At 29.7% G+C, this 22831-nt stretch overlaps 1 protein-coding gene across 3 annotated transcripts in view; it reads right to left on the bottom strand.

The window, feature by feature from the left end:
• The window catches only part of LOC129958269 (protein toll-like), a 60361-nt gene that overhangs the window by 12420 nt on the left and 25110 nt on the right, over nucleotides 1-22831 (bottom strand). For all 3 annotated transcript variants that reach the window (XM_056070598.1, XM_056070599.1, XM_056070600.1), the window contains exon 2: nucleotides 9578-9733. The gene's annotated coding sequence lies outside the window, so the exon portion shown is untranslated. The remainder of the gene's footprint in view (nucleotides 1-9577; nucleotides 9734-22831) is intronic.

Raw genomic sequence — 22831 nt, 5'->3', positions numbered from 1 at the left:
GTTATTTTTCATTTTTTAATGAAAGGGATGGGGAGATTTAATTGGGGACATATTAGCATTTATGTCACCTAAACTCCCCATTTTCTAATCCATTGCAATCAAACATCTAAATTTTTGTAAATCAATTATGGATTTCATTCAAATCTTGAATTTTTGTTAATCAGTTATGGATTTCATTCAACTCTTGGACATTATTAATCTTTAAATTAGCACAAAACTCTTTTTTTTTTTTTTTTTTTTTTTTTGTAATTTTCAAAAAGAAAAAAAATGCCGAAAGTACTGAAAAGAGAAAAATTAAAAGCAACAAAAATTCCTTGATAAATACAGAAAAAAAAAAGTAGAAAGGCTTGGAAAGACTCACAAAGGTTCTATTTGAATTAAATGAGATACAGTAAATTTATCAAAGGAAACTGGATGCATGAATCATAACCAAAATAATCTTAAAAAAAGCTGTTATAGATTTGAAATTACAACGAAAATTCATATGATTTCTTCAGTATTTTATATTATATATCATTATGAATAAATTATAGATGATTTTGGGCTCTAAAAGGACGAACTTACATAAGATTTTAAATTTGTAAAACATGATATATCTTCAAAATGCAATTTCTGGAAGAAAGAAAAAAAAAAAAAAAAATGAGGCGTAATGAGGGTAGGACAGGGAAAAGTTCATGTTGCAACAATCAGAGATACGCAGGAAAATTGTTTAACAAGTGTGAAGTCATCCCTGACAAAAATACAAACTCTATCGCGATATCCCGTAATGAATATTATCCCATACATGCCTGCGGTGAGAATTATAGTCACGATAACTAGCGTCTTAAAATTCCTGGAGAGTAATAGGTAGGAGCTATATAAAACAACATTAATAGTATGGTTGAAATCTAATGCAATTTTACAATTGAGTTTTTAATTTATAACTTCTAAATTAGAGATTGCATGGTGCGACAAATGTTAAATTTTTTTTAAAAAATGTGAAGTCATCCCGACAGAAATAAAAGCTTTATCGCGACAGAAATAAAAGCTTTATCGCGATATCCCATGATGAATATTATCCCATACATGATTACGGTGAGAATGAGAGTCACGATAAATAGCATCTTAAAATTCCTGGAGGGTAATGGTGGAAGCTGTATAATACAACAATAATAGCATAGCTGAACTTTAATGCAATTTCACAATCTCATTTAATTTATAACTTCTGAATTAGAGGTTATTTTGTGCGACTATAGCAAAAACTATAAAATTAAATTCGTGACAAACAAATAGAATATAATGAAAATTGATGAAAGTTATAATATAAACAGCCTGCTACAGGTAGTTATTATAATGATTATTCTACCACTACGCAAAATTTATTATGGACAGTTGTCGTGATAAGAAGAGCGAAAGTCGTTTTTCTCCATTCTGAAAATATTTATTAACATACAAACAGGTTTAAAATATTGTGCTTTAAGCAATTTGTTTTATAACGATAAATCAGTAATACAATCGCAAACGTTCGTGAGTTTTAATTTCCAATTCTTTCTATAATTTATTCAGGTAGAAAAAGACAAAAAAATTATGAATTACGTCTTTACACATTAATTTTGTCAGGAAATTTTGTTATTCTTTTCTCCTTTCTACGCAGACAAAGGAATATTTATTTTTATTAAACTGGTTATTAAGGAGAAAAAAATGACTCGCATTATATTGCTCTTTTGAGCAAGCTGAACATAGCGCTAGTGTTTAGTAAATATCATTAAACGCAAGATATGTCTATGAGAGAGAATCAATAGAGTCAAATAGAATTCGGTTTTTCAAATACAGTTACATAGTTACACGTCCGGCATAACTTCTATCTATTATTATTTCTAAAAAAATACCGATTCAATTAATATTTGTAATGAAGAAATAAAAAGAATTACATTCGTCATTCATTTATGTTGAATTACCGAAACTTTTATTTACATATAAAAAGTCGCGCAGAGTATAGTTAAATTTATTTTATTATCATAAGCTTATTTTCATGCCATCGTTAGTATGCAATTTCAAGAACCTCGGTGTACAAACAATTAATTGGCTCCTCGACAGGAAAAAACTTCAAATGGCGTCCAAAATTAGGCCAGTCATATACCTAAAATGTACTCCTGAAAGCAGATAGCATCCAGTTTACTGGGAGTCCAGGATGAAATAATAACAGAGATATACTTAAAAAATATAATGAAACTAAAGTAAAAATTTTTTTCAGACATAAGAATAATTCCATTTAGAAGAATTCCTAATATAGAATTAGCAAAACATAGATAATTTTTAACATTGTTAACAAATTTTTTTTGTCATGAACATAAAAGGACTTAAGAAGTAAAGAATTTTTATTTTCATGAACATAGAAATAGAGAGAATTTTCTAAATTATTATTATATTTACATTAGTTCCAATAATCAACACAACTACTTTTTAACAAAAAAATTAAGCAAAAGAGCAAAATCAAAATCAGCGAGAAAAATAAAAAAATTATCTCAAAAAATTTTTTACTTCATTTATATCGAAAATTTAACTTCACTAAAATGAATCAATTTGTACTCATGTGTTTGACTCCGGAATAATATAGATGAAACTAATAATTTAAAAAAATTATTGGTGCCAATTCATGTCTATGTGATATACATTAAATACACCCTGTCAACTCAATTTTGAAATCCGCTGAGTATTATTTATTTGTTTCTAGTATTATTTACATTACAATTCTGCAAAACTGTGCGGCGTAAGATGTAAATCGACATGAGCAGTTTTATCACGCGAATTCGATGATATTTTTTATGATTTACAATATCTTCAAAAGTGGCTAGTAAATATTATACAGCCCAAATTCGTGCCATTGAATTCTTTTTTCGAAACAGAAAACAGATTCTTTAATACACTGATTTCTGTAAAATATGGCACTGATCTATGTAAATGAATTGTGCTATTGAATCGAAGCTGAAGGAGAAGTCAAGGAGATTATTAAACATGCTGGGAATAGGAATCAATGGTTACAAATGAAAGTTTTTGCGAAAAATACAGCTTAGACTCATTTGTTGCGCAAATAAGATGAAAACACAAAAATATAGAAATTCAAATGCAGGTAGTCTAAGTACAATGCGCATATATAGAATGTTTAAAAATACAAAAGATACAAAATTTTTCCTGAGTTAATGTAGGAGTTTATTTTATATAAGGGTATAACTGAAGCTTACGCACATAATCAAAACACGTACCTTTAGTGAAATATTACAAATAGAGCTTAATATAAAAGACAGGTCATACATATGACAAGGCACTGTCAGAAATATTTTATCTAGAAAAATAAACAGATTCTCAAAATGTACTCCGAGTACATGACATGGAGCAACGGTCTATCAAACCAAGGATAATATAAACATCCATTTTCCAATCCTACAACAAAGTGAATATTTATGATATTGATTTACATCAACGTGCATATTGATATGCCAATTTCTAGTAAAAAAATTAAACTTTATGGATGGGATATCCCCACTCTTTCCGCTTGAATTACTTTTATATATTTTAAGGTATCCGACTAGGTTGTAAAGATGATTTTTCCAGAACATTTTGATTTTTTTTTTATTATCTCAAAATAAAGTTCAAATTATTTAGATACTAAAACAGACTTTATTTTTAATATATGTGAGATAGAACTAGCTATAGATGCAGTAGTTTTAATAATACACAACAAATAAATATGAAAACAATGATATTTTTAACCGAAAATTAGTGATTTTTTTTTTACCATAAAATTCTCCAAAATAATATTTGATATGTTTATATGAACACTTTATCTAATCAGGCTCGGTTTGTTTATTTATGACATTCTTATTAAAAAAGGGTAGAAACTACATTTATTTCCTGCGCATTTGCGTGAACTAATTTACAAGTACAATATTTAAAAGCATTTTCTGAAGAATGAATGTTTTACTGTGATTGATTCACGGAAAACATGATAGCTCAAAATCAGTCCAGTAAAATTTCATGAAATTTGGTATGCGTGTATCTAAAATCTTTGAGGATGTTATCGATCGTGGATTTTAAGGTAACTTCATCATTTACAAGCATTTTAAGTTCAAAACATAGATAAACTTTGGCAAAAAATCATTAACGGGGGCTTCAAATGCTCATAAAATTTTTATTTATTAAAATAATTTTTACCTTGTGGTCTGTTGCATTTTTTGTAGTTTGGGCTATATATTAGTGAAATAAAAATTAAATATTCCCATTCTTTTTTAACTTACTCTGTTTTTCCTAACATTGAAAATTTGTTAAATTTTGATTAAATAAGCAGGTATTTTTTTTTTTTTTTTTTTCAAAAATTAAAGACAATGAATGTATTTTTTTTTTCCTTCTAATTGGGATCTTTCAAGTCTGTTACTATCTAGCTATTTCGTACAGTAAAAAATGTTTATGCATCATTTTTTTAAAAGAAATTCGTCTCCGAACCTAGTCGGATACCTTAAATAGTACTATCTGTAAATTTAGAATTGTATTTATTATTATTATTATTATTATTATTCTAAAGCATAATCGCGAATGGAGAATATAAAAACCGAGTCTGTCATGATTTTCATGCTTTTTTTATATCCTAGAACGTAAATCTTTGTAGAAGGCATGAAGAAAGTAGATGCATCCTATTCCAAAATTGAATCCAATTATTATTTACCAAAGATGTAGATAAAATAAGTAAGGATTGTGTTTATGCGACCAAGAGGCGAAAATTTTATTAACACTATTCAAACATAGAGAAATAAAATTCTACGAAACACAGAAGCTAAATTTTGTGAGAAGTGAAATATTCGAAGAAAATATTGCGATGAATAAAATAGTTCCTTTTTTATCATAATTATTAATAATAACAACATCTGTGAATCCAATTCATATTACGATAAGATTTATTTCACTTTGTAATCATCTTACTTTTTATATTAATGCTATTCTGAACTGCGCATATTTCCAATTTAAGTAGGTAAAATAAGTGACAATGACGAGTTAGCACACAATTGATCACGTTTTATTCAATTCGCGCTTTTTTTCCTCATTTTTTTTTAACCACATCCAAGGCTACAATCTTCAATCAAACGTTCCATAGCGCACTGTTACTACGTTCTACGGCAATGTAAATTTCAGAAAATGTTAAACTCGAAACTTGGTACAACAGATGATATGGCTTGTATTCGAACTTTTGTCCTCGTGTGTCAAATACTCTTAGTTATAGCGTAAATCCGAAATGTAAAAAGTAGAGAGAAAGAAACTCGGTTGTCGCCCTCGTCATCTTACATTTATCAAAATGAAGAGCTCAGCACTGATTAACTCGTATATAATTTTAAAACAATATTTTAACACATGTATCAATCCAAATGAAGCTACTGTTCGTTTCAGTATCCTAAGATGGTTATTTTTCGACGATTCTATTTCACTACGTGGTGAGACGCGAAAAGATAAGCGCATTTACGAAATTTTTTGTCATTGTTTAACCTTGATATCCGCCATATTAGATACTTTTTCGTTCAATTTTTTTTCCACATATATGCGAGGAACGTATTCTTTCTGAACGTGTTATTTTATTTTAATTCAGTCAGCGAATAATCCGAGTTTACTTTATTGTTAAACTAGCCACCTTTGGCGACCAGCCGGTTCGCCAATCTTAATGTTCGTTAAAATTTTAATAATTAAATATTTTATGCAATTCCAACTTTAATAGATTCTTCAGCAAAATATTTTAAAACTTCAAATTTTGATAGTCATATAATTCACTCATAATATTATAAAGGCCTTCAGTTATAACGTGATATGTATCTCTCTAATTTTCTGTTACCCCTCATAGAATTTATGCTTTAAATTAAAGTGTAAATGATTAATCTGCAATTAATATAATAATATTTTTTACTGAAACAAAGCATTTTTTTAATAATATGATTACTGATAATAGAGTCACTGAGCGTTTAAACTTTATGGGCACTAAAGAATATCTTTCTTAATTTATGTAATATCTCAAGAATTTGTCAACAAAATTATCTCGGATTCATCATGAACAGATCGATTAATGAATAATGTTTCATTTTAAATGCATTAAACACTAAGAAAATAAAATGAATCGTTTAAAATAATCGGTCTAAAACAGGTTTAAAAAAACTACTTAAAAAACGATGTACTTAAAACTATAAGCATATACAAAAAATATATATAACTAACATAAATACAATTTAATTACAAAAGTACACAACTAACATAAAAATAATTTAAATCATTGAAAACAGGTTAAAAAAAACTACTTAAAAAAGGATGTACTTAAAACTATAAGCATATACAAAAAATATATAACTAACATAAATACAATTTACTTACAAAAGCATGCAACTAACCTAAAAATAATTTAAATGATCCGTTGAAAGTCGTTGTCATGACAACAATCAGAACAATGCGCATGCGTGAATTTTCTTCGCCAGTTAGGTAACGCAAATGCGTGAATTTTTCTACGCCAGTTGGGGTAACGCTAGGCAGATTATACATTTTTAATTTCCTTTATTCTGTGTTATTTTAATTCAAAAGTACTTCAGAATGAATCTGAAACATGGACTAATGAACAATGTTTAATTTTAAATGCATAAAACATTAAGAAAATAAACAGAATCGTTTAAAACAATCCGCCGAAAAATATTAACCCTAGCCTCATTACTGTTGGGAGAAGAAAGAAACGGAAGCCTTACTCATTTGGCGGTGGGGGAAATGGAAGATTTTTTTTGGCGGAAAGGTTGGCGGTGGGGAAAATGGAAGATTTTTTTGGGCGGGAAAGTTAATTTTTAATTAATAATTAAAATTCTAATTAAAATTTCAAAAAAAGGGACCCCAGGTGCACATTCCCGACCTCTAAGGTATACATGTACCAAATTTGATAGCTGTATGTCAAATGACCTGGCCTGTAGAGCGCCAACACACACACACACACACACACACACACACACACACACACATTGAGCTTTATTATAAGTATAGATGTAAACATTTCCTCCTTTCATCTTTCCTCTCACACCTATTTTGACGAATTAAACCCATTCTAACGCATGCGCAAAAGCCCAGAGGGTTTTAGAATCCATTGGCAAACAATATGTAAATAAAAATAAGACGAAAGACATGGAAACAACAGAAACAAAAGTTCCATGTATAAAATACAATAAAGTTTCAGAAAATTTGATCAGATAGCGAATCAAAAAATTAAAATAAAGTTTATGAAATCAAACATTTATTTCTACATAAGTGAAGATGAAAAATTTCAATTGACTCACAATCCAAAGAGAGTTATATATATATATATATATATATATATATATATATATATATATATATATATATATATATATATATATATATATATATATATATATATATATATATATATTTCTTTTCTGATTGAATAAATTAAAATTTTAATCTATTCTGGGAAACTAAGAAATGCAAAAAAAGTATGAAAGGCATTTGAAAATAAATTGATAAATAAAAGCAAATAAAATTAATAATAAAGACTTCAAGGCAATGAATTACACAGAAATTAAATGAATTTCACAAGAATGCCCCCAAAATTATGAAGAGCTAAATTTTAATGAAATAATTCACTATGTGAGCAAATGTATTCGGACACTGTCGGATTTACGCATTTTTCGGAATTTCTCCAAAAAGATTGAATGAACTGTCTTTAAACTTTGATTAGGGGAAGGAAAGAAAAAAAAAAATTGAACTATGTTTTATCATGACGATTCGATCACAAGGGCATTCAGGGGACGACCAGAAATTGAAGACAAAGAAAGGGATTTCGTCTCCTCCCTGCTTCGCAGAAAGCAGGTAATGATTTGAAATTTTCAACGATGGTTTTATTTTCTTTGAATAATACATAAATGCATTTTCGTAAAAATATCACCCCCATTCGATAAGATATAAAAGATTTTTTTTCTTTATAAAAAATGTCATATTTTTCCGCAAGTTTTTTTGCTATTAAAAAGTCAAATTTTCCACGAAATAATATTGAATTCGCAGAATTTATAACAAAGTTTCATTCATGCACTATATTAAAATTAAAAATGAAATTTGTAAATATTCGAGGGAACATGAGCATTTTTAGCAAATAAATTTAGCGCATGAGCGAAATATAGCATATTTTTACTTTCATAATTTCAAAGCCCGCTATATAAGGCAAATTATATCATAATTCTAGTTGAATGCCATTAAGATACAGAAAGATCAGTGAGATTAATTTAATTTCATTCAAAAGAGAAGTCAAAGAGAAGAAGTTTCCCACAAATTGATAAATTTTAAACTAAAATATTTATACTGAATTCTATGAAAAGTTCGAAATATGCTAAAAGATCTTCATACTTATAAATTAAGTACGTAAAATATATTGCATAAATGCAGCATAATAAATAATAAAAATTTTATTATGTTACTTATTATTATTATTTTTGCACAAACATTAAACATATATAACATGATTTCCAATATAATTATAAGCATCCAAATACTTTTATTCTTCATTTATCCTACAGATGTGTCAATTACTAATGCACTGAGGGGGGGCCACCTTTTGCTGCAAAGCCGCCTACTACTCAATGAGGAATATCGCCCACTAGTTTTTGGAATCTTCTGCAAGTATGAGCATTTTTAGCATATACATTGAGCGTATGAGCGAAATGTAGCATATTTCCCTTTCAAAATTTCAACGCCCGCTATATAGGGCAAATTATATCATAATTCTAGTTGAATGCATAATAGATTCAGATAGATATAAGTATTGCAGTGAGGTTAATTTAATTTCACACTAAAGGGTAGATAAAGAAAAGAGATTTTCCACAAATTGATAAATTTTAAACTAAAATAGTTATACTGAATTTTATAAAAGGTTCGAAATATACTAAAAGCCCTTCACACTTAGAAATTAAGTAAGTAAAACAAATTAAAGTATATTCAGTATTATAAATAATATAAACTTTATTATGTTATTTATTATTATTATTTGCACAAACATCAAACATATGTAACATGTTTTCCAATGTGAATATAAGCAACAAAACACTTATTCTTTATTTATTCTACAGATGAGTCAATTACTAATACAATATAGAGCTATCGTTTGCTGCAAAGCCGACTGCTACTCTATGAGAAATATAATCCACTAGTTTTTGGAATGCTTGTAAAAGAAAGCTCGTAAGCTCGGTCACTGATGTGAATCATTGTTCTCTAGCTCGAATTTGACGTTACAGTTCATTCCACGGATGTTCATTGGGATGAGACACGGTCTCTATGCAAACCAATCTAATTCGAAAAAATGCGTAAATTCGAAAGTGTACCGATACTTTTCATTATATAGTCTATTTCAGGCTAACATGTGCATTTCAAAAATTATGGCTTAGGGATGGCTTTCGTAAAATATCACTTGCTATCTATAAATTATGGCTTATGATTAGATTGTGATTGGAAATAAAACAAACTACACTGAGATGGCACATATGTTGCTTATGTTTCAAAGAATTATAAGGTGGCTCATTCTTACCTCATGTTTGTAGAAAAGATCGAATCCATTTATTATCTTTATTCTCAGACATTTTTATTCTCCACATGCATATTGTAATCGCTGGATCAAGTAAAAACATGATTAAAAAATCTGATGTTTCAGTAACTGGAAACGCAGAGAGAAACCATCATTGTCCTGCAAGAAAAGAAATATTTATTAAAAATCCTTATAAAAAGTATTTTCAGATTTAAATTTCTGCACTGCATTCCCACAATAAACTTAGTACCAATATATCAACAGACAAAATGGAAAGAATTTAGCATACTCAATAATATCTATAAAATAAATAACATTTTACTGGAATACAGAATTAATTTACATAGTAAAGCACATTGCCATGTATTTTATACTGTCTACAAGTCTTCCAGTAAAGCACATAAATGACAAAAACATCTCAAAACGCTATCAAAACGAGTTGTAAGGTTAATTTTAATGCTGCAATAATACATTTTTTAAGGTATAATCCAAGTATATGAAACTGTGTATGAATACTAAGTATATGAAACAGAGAGGAAGGTACCGAGAAACACACATATTTAATTGAAAAATGAATTACAAATAACAAATAGCAGTAGAATTAAAATGCATGTTAGATGGAAAGGCTAGAAAAGACCTGGCAAAAAATATATCGATGAAAATATAATAAATATTTACAATATGAAATAATCAAAATGTTCATTGTCAGTGGTCAAATTTCCTATATAGGGAACCAAGAACATTTTTTAAATACTTTTTGCATCTACTTAGCATTTACCTTTTACCTTCATATAAAAAAATTGTTATAGAAATGGAGGGAAATAAATTTCCATAATGCTTCCATGGAAAGTCATTATGACTTTCAATATCATCACAGTAATCGATACATGTAATCGATACATCATCAAACAAGTGGTTGCAGTTATAATTACTCAATGGAAATAAGGCTATGATCTCAATGTGTAATCACGAAATAATGTGACATACCGAACATTCCTGAGTCCTAATCACAATTGTGATCTTTATGTAACATTTTAGACACACTTCAATGTTTATGTCATGCTATAACACATAACTTCTTATTCCTATTAAAGGACTCATGACAGCAATAATCATTTGTCACGGTGACATAACAGCAATACGCACGAAATATGCATTCACCAACATTTGTGACTTCGACATTTCCATATACCATTCATTTGCATGTGCATTAATTCGTCACATTTCAAAGTCATTTTGTAGCGCCGATGCGCCTAGTTGCTAAAATGTACGGAGACTTCTTCACTTGCTATCATTCACAAGATGCACCTAATCCATCAAGTGATGCTTGCATTCAGGAAAGGAAAATACGAAAAATTGTTAAGATGCAGGAGAAAGTTCAGTTATATGTTTTCAAGCTAATTCACAAGCAACATTTAGACTTACTTAAATTGAAACCGATTGAAGTTATTTTAAAATAAATGTATTCGTGCAGCTGATGTAAGTGGCAAAGACAGCTTGAGCAAATGTTTATAAACGCCAAACCTTCAGTGGCAAGCTACATGACGTCATTTGATTACATTTAAATATTTTCTTTAAAAAATGAGTTCTAATATATATAGTTTCGCCAACACTTTATAACTCTTCCCATAAAAGATAAACATTAACCGAAACGTCATTGTTGTACAAAAAGTGAAATATGACTTAAGTATTATTTAAAAGACTGCAGGCATAACATTAATATATTTGAAAATGTACAGTTCAGAAACAGCATTTTCCTTATAGGCCATTTTGTTGGTATTTCTCACTTTAACCATAATGAACCTGCAGAAATCATTCAAAAAGGATTTTACTTTCGAGCAATTATTTAAGGTACCTATTGTTCTTTTGAATTTGCTCAGCGTTTAGACAGAATTATGGGTTGACTTGAATTAATAGGGGCTTTTATGAGGCCATTTCAAACGAAACACGAAAACAGCCAAATCGAGATGATTATTTTAAATCCTAGAAAAAGGTTCAAACCAACACCTTTCAAGGTGATGTGCTTTACAATACCGCACTCTTCATTATGCCCTAGGATATTATCATTGCAACAGAGATCGAGGGAAAACAGTTTGTTGTTTTTAGGAAAACAGCTGCCATTTTGAGCATCATCTCTATTTTTTATATGTACTTTTCACTACCTCATTCTTCATTATGCCCTAGGTTATTATCACTGCAGCAAAAATCGAGGGAAAACAGTTTGTTGTTTTTAGAAAAACAGCTGCCGTTTGGAGCATCGTCTCTATAAATTGATGAATTTCTTATATGTACTTTTCACTACCGCATTCTTTATTATGCCCTAGATTAATATCATTGCAACAGAAATCTAGGGAAAACAGTTTGTTGTTTTTAAAAAAACAGTGCCTGAGTTTAACGCCTTGTTTTCAATAATAAGAATTTTTTATTTATTCCAGAGTAGCAAATAACTAAGAAGACCATATTTCTTGGGAAAGTGCAACTAAAAAAAACTGTGATCTTAGAGTAAGCTTAATAAAATATCACGCCATTTAATTTCTGATACACAGCTAAAGACATTCTGCACAAAGAAATATTAACAGATTTGCATTTTTAATTATAAAAGAATACGCGTATTTCTTTTGCCGTGATAGTAATTGATTTTTCACTTTGATCACATTCCTGATCAATCGGAAAGTTTGAAAATATGAAACAAGCAAAATTTATTAGGAGTTGCTTTTATTGTTAATAGTTAAACTTCAATTAAGAGGATTTCTCATAAGCGGAAAACATTAAAAGAAATTCTTCAAATAAATATTTATGCATAGAAAATCAGGGAATACATGTACATTTATAAATAAAGTAACACATATATTCAGATAATTTTAATCTAAAGACGTGAGCGTATAAATTGCAATTTGAGAGCTACAATACCCACCAAATTATCGTCATTTCTATTATTCTCATTAAACAACAACAACAATGTAACTGCTATTTAGTCCTTGCCATGCAGGGAACTAGAACATTTCTCTGCTTAATTTGAAATATCAGATGACGCACTGGATTATGCTGAAGAATCAATTATTTAATAAAGGAAATATAATTTTATCGCTTAAACAGGAAATGGAGCAAAACATGAACAATGTAGGAAAAGATTTATTTTGATATGTCGCGAACTCCTTACATAGGTGATTTATAGTTATCATTGTTTCTATGAGATATAAAGTAATTTCGTGACAGAACACATAAATTATCATTCCTATATAATTTTTTAAGGGACGTCAGAAAGAGAGAAGAAACAAGTATCGATTATCAATGAAGCAAATGGTACTTAATTGAGGAACCAGTATTTTTAGAAAAACGTCAAATGTTGGGGTTCAGCAAAACAAAATATGGAATAAAAAAAATCCATAGGAAAACAAAAGGTCCTAGACTACCACAGGAATGCCTAGTTTTGACGAGAAATTCAAAATATCTATTAGAAATACAACTTTTCATCACAGAAACATTTGCAATATATGCTGACATTCATTGTATCATGGCCAAAAAATACTGCATATTCCATCAGTACCAGATTTAGACATTTTTTAATAAAGGGAGTACACATTAAGGGTCAATTCGTTAAAAGTGACGGCCAACATTCGAAACTAGTTTTTTGAGAAAAAAAAAACTGTTTCTTAAATTATGTTTGTGGTTTCTAGTTAAATAGTCCATAAAAGCAATAAAAAAAAATTCTTTAAAAATTTCTGTAAATGCCTTATTTTTTATTGAATAATTCGAAGAAAAATTCAACAAATTTTAACCAAGACAGTTCACCAAAACTATACAAAATCCTACAAGGATCATAATTTATTTTACACGCTAGATACATAACATAGTTGTCTTGAAAATGAACTAAAATCTGCGAGATTGATTCAAATTCAAAAATATTATGAAAGTTTATATGTTATAGTAATATAGACATAGTTCTCAATTTTTCAAACATTTTCTAATAAAAAATAATCTAATGTACATCAAAACATTTATTTCAATTTATTAACAATGATATGCAAAACGTTCCCTAAAAGTATCATTAAATTTTGTAATTATCATTGGGGATATTATGTTAAAGGTTGGTAATTTATTTCGAAAAACTAATTTTGAGAAAAGTGCGTTGTATTTTATCATAGAAAAGCGTTCCCTCCTTAGAAATTAATACAATATTTTTCTTCTTAAACCTCCTTTTTCATCCCTCATTGAACATTTTTTTCTTTCATAGAACTCTCAGTTTTTGTTTTGTTTTTTTCCCGTGAACTTTTGACAAGTGGTAATGAGTGGCTTCTGGAACTGTAAACACGTCCATAATTAAAAAGCTTTACACTTTCTACTTGCCAATATTTATTTGCAATTTATTTAGTACATTTAATTCACTAGTCTCACCTTCATTAAGCTGAAAAGTAGCAACATCGGATCCCAATGAAAATGTTTGGAGCGCAACGAAATAATGTTTCGGAACTATATTCCAGAGCAAAAACCATTAAAACTTTCATGGGTAGTGGTAACACCTCCACATTAACGTTACAATGAAAGCTGAGTTCGAGAGATCAGGAAATTATTTTTAGAGTGCACATAATTCAAAACTAAAACACACACATACACCCGCGCGCGCATATTATTGTTCCTGAATATCATATTATAGCAAGTATGATTTATGAAAATCATATATTTTATAATAAAATATTAGTCAAAAGCTGATTATTTGCCCTGTGAATTTAATGCGCAAAGAATAAGTCATCGGAAATGTTATTTCTCTTTTTTCAGCAAAACGTTGCTAAAAGAAATATATAAAAATATTGATTTAAAATAAATGCACGATATTTTTCTTCTTCGCTCTATATGTGAAAGTTTATGCTCCCGAATAAGTAGAAAACATAAATCTGCATCAGAAAGAGGTGAACTCGCGGGTAATTTCAGAAAGCACTGATATGTTAAAGCAACTTTAACAAGAATCTTGTATCGTAAACATCGAGATAAAGGTTGATAACCTATAACGCTCATATAAGTGTTCAAAGAAAGCATCAAAGAGTTTAAAGAATCGGTAGAGAACTTGAAGCTATTATCTTGATGATTTCAGCAATCAGAAATTTTCAAATAATTGACGAAACATTCTTCTTCCAATATTCGATGAAATTTACGCAGAAGTGCATAATTCCATCAATTTATCATATAATTCAGATATAGGATTGTATCGACATGGAAGCAGCCGATTCTTTTACTTTTATTATTTAGAATAACCTCGTCAGACGCAATGACACCATCACAAAGATACCATTAAAAAAAAGAGTCACAACAGCTTTAGAAGCTGCAGTGCTTAAGCCTATCATCTGTCATTAGGAAGCGGTTAGTGACCTAATTAAGATTCTCGACCATTACATTTATGGAGCCTTGGCGAAGGCGTTTTTTATCGTCATTTTAACAAATGGGCCTTATTTGCATACTATCAATTTAAATTTAACATTTAAAACTCACTGTATAACATTTATGCACGTGCAGACGGAATTTATAACGATGCCTTTCCAAGAAACGTAAACAGACTTCATTATTAGAGCCTGGCAAGACGTAACTTCGTTTTTTTAGCACTACTTATCGATGTAAAAGTAGAAATAAATATAAAAATAAAACTAAAAACAAAGGCGAGAAAAACTTTCAAGAAAATTTTAGTGAAAATGCCCGTTTTTATTTATTTATTATGATTCATGACTGCAAATGACTGATAAGTTATCCATGTTAATACAAAATATTATTAAACAGACATTCGGCTTTGATAAATATACTATTGTTAACGCCGAATCTGTTTAGATGAACTTTAATAAATAAAAAATAAATAAGAAAAAAAAACTGGAACCTGACTAATTGCTTAGCAAAGTGTTTACGCAATTATAATATTTTATAATTTACAGAATTTGCATTGTTTACAAATTTATTTACTTTGTAATTAGGCCAAAGATTATTTTCTTTCTTTAATTTCTTTTTAATTGATCTGTGTGCAGTCCTTTCAATCTAGAGGCCTTAGATAGCTGTCTAATCTGCCTAATCAAAAACTGCAATTGATCACAGAATAATACAAATGTCCTCACACTAGAGATTCATAGCATGGAACGAATGTATACTAGAAAGTAAAGAGCCAGAGTACAAGCATACTATAAAATATTAATAACCATATAGAATATTAGCCTCATACCCTCATCAGCGTGATATCTTAACCCACCGTACCGAATGAAGAGGAAATTCTCTTTCATCCAGATTCTTACTCTACATTTCTGGAGTATATCGCACAATCCCAACGACAGCAATGCAAGCCATATTCAACATTCCACTCCTGCACAAGCAACTATAACTTGAAGTCAGAGTAACAACAATAACCCCCTCTTGCAGCAATTTAACAGAGATTCAACCTCAAGACATGGAGAGGAAGGCAACTGACTGGGCTACTCACTCGTCAGAACATTTCTATCCCAAGCAAATTCCATTGGAAGATAATGAATTAAACTTAGACCACGCAAAGAACATTAATATTTTAGCAGGTGGCTCGGAAACAGAACTTTCGTTCAAGATCTTGATCAATGACATCTGATCCTATCCGCGTTCTGACAAAGTCATTCCAAGTTACTGCACCTCACGAAGGAGTTAAATATGCACCTAATCTTCCAAACAACAGCACATTTAATATGCATGTCGATAATACAGCCAAGTATCATGACACCCTCTATTTCAAATAGTACAAAGCATCTTCATTTCAAACCCAAACATCCCATGGGTAAAAGCGCATGTAGCCAACATGGGCAAAGAAAACGCTGACCAACTGATGAAAGGTGAAAAGCGACATGAACAATTTTATAAGCAAACAAAGCTTCCTATACATATAAAATACTTCCAATGGAAAAATATGCTAGAGGAATAGCGAAAATCTTGGAGCAACAAGACAGAAATTTTTTAATACCTTGACCCTCAGTAGCCTTTGTCCTATTAACTGGATCAGAAAGGGTATTATTTTTTTTCTCTGAATATGGCCTTTTCCCTACCAGCCTTAAAGGATTCTTTCTGAGAATGATCAATGCAGCTGTTGTGGAACTAGCATGGTACTATGATATAGAGTGTATCTTCAGACTTTCATGGCACATGAAGAAAACAAGCACAAAGCATCGAGCCGGAATGGATGAAAAAAGTCACCAATAATATGAGCCGTTTATTTTGAAAGTGGGGCAAATCCATTTTTGAAAAAAAAAAAAAAAAAAAGAATGGATATAATGGCAGTTACTGATAAAACTTGTTATGATCTTTTTATGCGTAAAAAAGTTATAGTAAAAAAAAAAATTTAGATTCTAGTATTTGTGAGATGGAAGCTTTAGCTCTTAACAGTATTAAAAATCTGTTTATTTTGAGTGGTGCAAGTCCATCTTAGATTGAAATTATATTTGACCGAATATATTACGGCAAAATTTTGCTCCGGTTGCTGTATGGTGAAGCAAATGTGGCCGTTTGACATCGTGTCTGAAATCTAAGGTGTTTCTATTTATTTATTTTTGATATTAAGAATCGGTGGTTGTATTTCATAAATAATAAAAAGTATATCTTAATTTTGTGTGTTGATAATAATATGTTTACTTCCATCACCGATTATTCAGTCCAGTGACAATTAAATAAATATCATTGATCACAAATTTTTATTGTCACGACATTCATTTTTACCGAATAATCGTAATTTTGGAGTGGAACTATCCGTAACTATTCAATCCAGAAACCAGTTCCTTGCATATTCTCCAGGATTACTATAAAGTAATACAAAATTGTCAAAAACATAATAAATTTTTAGTACATGAAATTAAACGTGGAAATTTATTTTCAATCCAACCTCTGGAAAAAGCAGTTTAAAAAAAAAAAAAAGAAAAATACCGATGGAGAAACCATGAATTGATTAATTATATGCTGGATCAGATTTACAAGGGGTGCATCATACAAAATGCTCAACAAAACTTCGATAGAACGAAATTTTGAATTTAAAATTATCGATTCATCAACACAACGAGGAAGGTAAATAATTCCAAGTAATTTCAGAAATATAAAATTATCTTTTATGTATGAAAAAAAAGGAGATTTATTACATTTGAAAAATACAAGGATATGATGGATTTATTACCATATATACCTCACGTCCATCATGAACATTTTAAAATGTTAAATCCTGAATGAAATTCAATTTAATTATACCTGGGTATAAACTGAAAATGTATAATTTCATTGAAATTCTTAATAAAACTGAATTGTTTTTTTGTTATGTTATATTTTCTACAAAAATATTCTTTGTTTTGTTTCACTTTTTATCAAATTATTAAATATTTATAAAAATTTGAATAGGATTTTGTTTTTATTATTAAAAAGAGGCTGATGCAAGTGAAATATTTCCCAATTAAATGTACGTTTACAATAATTTATTCATTTTGAAAGTGAGGCAAGTCCATTTAGTTATAATAAAACTCTTATTTTTTTTTTAATCAGCATTGTAAACACTATTGGATTACAAACTTACCTTATATGGTACCACAAAATACAAAAAATATATTTATTAATTCTTACCAATATTTTTAAATTTATTGAAACGCAAACCTTTAAATATCTCGCAATAACAAAAAATGGACTTGACCCATATTCAAAATAAACGGTTCATATAGTTCCCTTCAAACTATTTCTAAGATAATTATATTTATCATAGAAAATAGGGATGTTTTCCTGCTCCCCTAGCCTCCAGTGTCAAGTGTCTCGCATTCAATGATCAAGGAAAAGATAATACTTCATTCACCCTGTTCATTTACATTCATTATTATCTTTTTATTATTATTATCTTTATTAGAGTTATTACTTATAATTATCAATCAATAACATTATTCTAATTTACATATATTGCTTTTTTTGCTATGATTTAAAGATGACGAGTGCAATAAATATTGGATGAATGATTTTGTAAAATTCATAGCACAGATCTATTTATTATTATTCCAGCGATTTCTCTTTCTCTATTACATAGCACAAAATTTCTTTAATAGATAACAATTTTATATCGGTTTTTCTTATTATTATACGTTTATAATTTCTGAAAATACATTTTTCCCGTTTTATTTTATCAGTAAATATTTTGTTTTAAATAAAATTCACGTATCATGCCCATCAAATCGTTCAGGGACCGGAATGATTACGGACATGGGGGTGTGAGGACGGCGTTCTGTTCTGTATGAGCAATTTGACTGACTTAATTTAACTTTTTTGACTGAACTTAACGACTGAATTCAATTTCCGTATAAGAAATATACAAAAAGTACAGTATTATTAACGTATGCAAATTCCAGTTTTTGACGAATATCTATTTTTTAAGACTTTCTTGAGTTCAAAAGACGCCGTTTAAAAAAACTGTTTGTCTGTGGGGGAAAATACCCTCAAAAGCACTTTAAGAAAGACGGATGCAATTTGATATACAGTCTTTACACCAAATGTGAAGATTTCTGTCAAATTTTGAGCAATATCTAATCAGAGGAAGTCTGTCTGCCTGGATGCTCGAATATAAGTTAACACGATAACTACAAACAAAAAAAGCTATATGGATGAAATTTGGTACAAAAATTTAACTTTTATATTATAGACACCTATCCAATTTTGTGTCAAATCTAACAAGGGGTTGAGCGTCTGTCGGTCTTTTCTTTCAGAAGCATGTAAACGCGATCGCTCAAAAACGCAATGACTTCATTTTATCAAATTTGGTGATTTTGTGACTACAATTATAATTCTGCGTCGAATTTTGATTCAATTAGTTGGGGAAAAAACGCGTCTAAAACACAAATTCACCTTTATTAGAGAATAAGCGTGAAATTTTTAGGAAGATCACTCCTAATAGTTACTTATTCTTTTATGTTATTTCTTCCTATAACTAAGAAGGAAAAAAATGATGTTAATACTTATATATTTTATGTTATTCAAGACTTCACATTAGAATTTATTCATGAACATAATCAAAGGTTTATCCAGACATTTTCAAAATCTGCACCAATTGAAACGAAGCTTAAAACTATAGGTTATAATACAAATTATAAACTTATAATTCAAGCATCCGTTTAAGGATAGGGAATTAAATAGACAGCAATGACAACAAAAAAAAGTCCTTTTTTAAAACAAAAAAAATACCGACAATTTTTGTTTGTATTATAAGCCTCTTCATTTTAGAAAGAAGTTCTGGAAATGCATATGCTAGGTCAACAAAATAGTCTGTCGCATAAATGACAGCTCGTCCAGACACAGCGTCAGCTTTATTATACCCTCTCCAATTACTGTCAGCCAACTAAGAGGCCGTTTCAGTAAGCAGAAGTGTAAAAAAAATGAAATACACCACCAAACCTCCAAAGCTGCTCTCTGTAATCCAGAGACAGTTTTTCGAAGATAAGGCGAGACCTCTTGACCTGAAGTATTTTTTTTAACAAGAAGTGAGATAATTATGCTTTCAGGAACTGTACTTTTTCTCGAGTTGATTCCAACGCAAGTTAAAATTAGACCGGCAACATCTGTCTAGATGTGGATATTACTTTCAAACCGCTCTCTACATCTACTATTGAAACAACAGCGATTACAAAAGAGACTATTCTTCCAAAATCACTAAGATCACTTGTACGACTTTTTTTGAAAGAAAATGTAAGGCAGACAAAACAAAAGACCACGATGACACAAAATGAAAAGTGACTCTCTAATTTTAAAAGAAAGAGGATTCAAATGGTGAAGTAAAAGTTAAATACTTTAAGAATACAAATAAAAATTTTTTTATTCCATAATCTGTTTAGGGAATCCTATTGCTTTATTTAATAGAAATAGTGAAATAAAAGCACTGTTTACTGTACAAAAAAACCATACTTTGAACAAACAGTCTGACGTAATAAAGTATAAAACCGAAAAATCTTAAATTAAATTAAAATTCTTATTTGCCAACAGAAGTTTCCCTGCATGGAATAAAAAATAATTATTTAAAACTTAAATTCAAAACCTCCCAATTTTAGCAATGTATCTCAATGTTTAAAAGAATATAGAAAGCTATAGGATTTTACACGTTGGTATTTCTTCAAAGGGCGAATTTCTGATGGTTTGGTGAGATGAAATTTATAAAATTATTTAAAAATAAATTTCGCGTAAATAACAGTGCTACAGAGCTTTTTCCTACATAACAAGGATTACGAGAAAATTACTTATACTATTCCAAGGCCAGAGTATAATTTAATTTATAAAATTTGATGAAAAAGCAGAAGCAGCAATAACAACAACAAAAATTCCAGCTGGCCTCAATTATTACCAATTTGAAAAATTAATTAGATGGGCCGATTTATTTATCAAGTTAATAGTTATGCATAAAAAAGAGTTGAAATAGCGGAAATACAAGTGAAACATCAAAAAGCTACCTATGCCTTCCTCTTAGTCACAAAGATGACATCAAATTTATATGAAAAGTTTTTATTACTTGTTACTGTTGTGATTGAGATAACTTAAAAATATATCAGAAAATACAAACATTCAAATACCTCACAAAAAGTATTTTCTGAAAAGAGCAGCCAGAGAAAAATTATGTCGCTGTTTATGTTTTAGAATACATTCTGAAATATATTTATTGCATTTATTTTTATCGCAGCCGCATAAGGCAAACAAAACAACGGCTTATGCGGCTGCGATAGAAATAAGGCAACCGCATAAGGCAAACAAAACATATTTTGGTATGTATTCTAAAATATGTTTTGTTTGCCTAATGCGGCTGCGGCTGCGATAGCACGGTAGAGAAGTCCCGCCTTCGTGACCGAAGTATCGAGATGTAGGAGTTAAATCGGTCGCGGCTCAACCGTGCTTAAGTTAAAATGAAAGTCTTTTGTTCTGTATCAGACAACAACATAGATGCGATTCAAAATTGCTCAGTGAGTCTGCAACAACAGATGATGCAGATGGAAGTGAAATTTAATGGCAAACAGTCGTTACAATAGAAGAGATTTAAGATGTTGGAAAGTCAATAAATGAACGAGTCCTTTTTTACTTTCTGGTATATGAAGTATAGGGAAAGTATTGCAACTCGGGATTTGGACAAATCTCCGCGCTTTAGACCTCCGTGAGTTCGAAAAACACATTAGGAAGATGCTGTCTGTCTGTGATAAAGGTAACTCAAAAATGCTTTGAACCAGATGGATCAAATTTGGTATATGGTTTTTACACCAAATTTACAAATTTCATTCAAATTTTGGGCTAAATCCATTTAAAAGGAGTTTGTCTGTCCGGCTGTTCGAATATAAGCTAATAAGATAACTAAAAAACGAAGAGGGCTAAATGGATAAAATTCGGTACACAGATTTAGCATCTGTAGTGCAGCCACCAAACATATAATGAGCCAAATTCAACAAGGATTGACTGTCTGTCAATCTGTACTTTCAAAAGAATGTAAATGCGATAACTGAAAAACGAAATGACTGAAATATATAAAATTTGGTATGCGATTTACCGATTACAATTGTAGTTTTGTACCAAATTTTGGTTTCAATCGATTCCGAAAAATGTGTCTAAAATATAAATTAATCTTTATTAGAGAGTATGCGAGATAGTTTTGGGGAGACTACTTCCGATGGTTCTATTTTCATTTATCAATCCCGAATTATTATTCCTTTCTATGATGAGGTTATAAGCGAAACAGTGAGTTAACTTATTTGATTTAAATTGAATATATCTTCCATTCTGCTTAATTTGCTTTTAAGTTACTTTTTTTTATAACTAGAGAGAAGAGATTTAAGTAAATAGCAAGTGTCTGTCTCTTTAGGTTCGAAAAGAAATGAAACTCAAGGAAATAAATGAACAATTTTTATAAAAAATAATGTACTCTTTTAGCTTCATTTTTAGAACAACATAAACAAAAGGTTAAAACTTGCCGCGTCATTTAGCATCGCAGGAGTAACGGGCTTTCCTACGCATTTCCGGTTTCGGGTTGCGATGGGGTTTAGATGACAACATGATCTCAATAAATTTTAAATAATATGAAATATTTCTGATTAATTTCTTTTCAATTTTTATTTTTTTCTTCTACCATATAATAATTTAAGCCGGAATAGGTAACAGATTTGATTCGATGATATCCCAAAACCTGGATTTCTAGCAATGATTCTCATGCGTTCAAATGGTATAAATTGATCCACAATTCTGAAAAGATTAAAAACTGACTTATTTCGCAATCGTTTCTAAATCACC

Source organism: Argiope bruennichi, chromosome X1, assembly GCF_947563725.1.
Source record: "Argiope bruennichi chromosome X1, qqArgBrue1.1, whole genome shotgun sequence".
Lineage (NCBI taxonomy): Eukaryota > Metazoa > Arthropoda > Arachnida > Araneae > Araneidae > Argiope > Argiope bruennichi.
Note: the sequence above shows the minus strand (reverse complement) of the source record. Positions and strands in the feature narration are given on the sequence as shown.